Source organism: Belonocnema kinseyi, chromosome 8 (assembly GCF_010883055.1).
Source record: "Belonocnema kinseyi isolate 2016_QV_RU_SX_M_011 chromosome 8, B_treatae_v1, whole genome shotgun sequence".
Classification (NCBI taxonomy): Eukaryota; Metazoa; Arthropoda; class Insecta; order Hymenoptera; family Cynipidae; genus Belonocnema; species Belonocnema kinseyi.
The window spans coordinates 4,854,794-4,856,291 of record NC_046664.1 but is presented as its reverse complement, the minus strand read 5'-3'; positions in this window follow the sequence as shown (position 1 = coordinate 4,856,291).

Below are 1,498 nucleotides of genomic sequence, written 5' to 3'. Positions count from 1 at the left end.
TGCAGGAAAAGTGTATCTTTGAAGTTCGAATAGCAGGTTTGGATTCTTTTTGGGTATAGCTAAATAAACTGAAGCTGGTCAAGTTCATATACAGATCCGTTAGAAGAATGAAGCCTAGTAGGTAGAGTTAATCGCCTAGAAGAAGAAGCAGAACTGGAACAAAGTTACTTTTGAAATATATATCATAATCTAGGTAAATAGTGATATGTATATTATTTTATATATAGCCGTGCAGAAATCACCCGATTTCAAACGTATTACCGATCTGGCCCCGGTCGGATTTCCCGATCCGACCATGATCGGTAGAACTCTGTGGCCCATACCTGGACTCGACCGGTAGTGCAGTAGTATACATACTACTCGTTTCTAATATTCTAGCAATAATTAAAAATGCATAAGGCGAGTAAGCCACTTGTTCGGAGCACCAAACACCAATCAGTAGACCTAGAAACCTGTGCGAGGAAGATGAGAGTAAGTAATTACACTCTGCGGGCAAATTGAAACCTAAACCCAAATAAGTTAATAATTAATTGAATTGTTTTAGGTAAATTTGTATATTTACCATTAGATGAGTCAAATATTGTATGATAAAATTGATCAAGTTCTTTTATTTTCAATTATTATTACAGAAATCAAGGTTTTTCAATTTAATGTTGAATTCAAATTATCAAATCTATTGACAAGAAATTAATTGCAGTATGCACAAAATTGTAATGTTTTTAAATTATAAGAGTAAAATATGTGATACAATCGAAAATGTTATTGAAACTTTAATTCGGTATTAATAATAAATTTATTACAGAAATACATTAAGGACAAATCTGATATATTTTCGGGTTTTCGGAATTTATGGACGATACAACCTCATTTTGGAACCCAATTTGATTCTTGGTGCAGTAATTCATGAATAAAACAATTTTCATGTAGCATTTCCACTTCTTTATCTATTTCTTTCCCCACAGAGCTTCCTTCGTATTTACTGCAAATATAAACAAATTTATCCTGACTTTTATGACAGTCGTGGATTCGTGAAACACCTAAAGTCGTTTTTCTTGTCCAAAATATAATATAATTTCAGATCGATGATTAACAAAATTAATAAAAATTTAGGATCTTAACGATTTTAATGAAAAAGGATATAAAAACGAATTCAAAATTTGTAATTCAACCAATTTATTCAACTAATTTTATAATGGCTCCTCAGCAGCCTTTTTAGCCTTTACTCTCCCTCAAGCTACTTCCTACTTCCACGATTATGCCCATTTCTGGGTCTGTTTCCTTAATCCTGCCCTTATTTTTCTCCTTCTCTCCATCGGTCTTCTTCTCAATTTATCCCTGTGACCATAATCTTTCCTGCTATCTCGTTCCACTGCCAGTTTGTCTCCTAGTCTTTACCTTTCATCTGCTTCAGCTTAACCTCAATCCTGATCATCTCTATTCTTCTTTTTTCCTTTGCTAACCATTCCTGAATCTCCTTCTCCCTTACCGTCATATCATC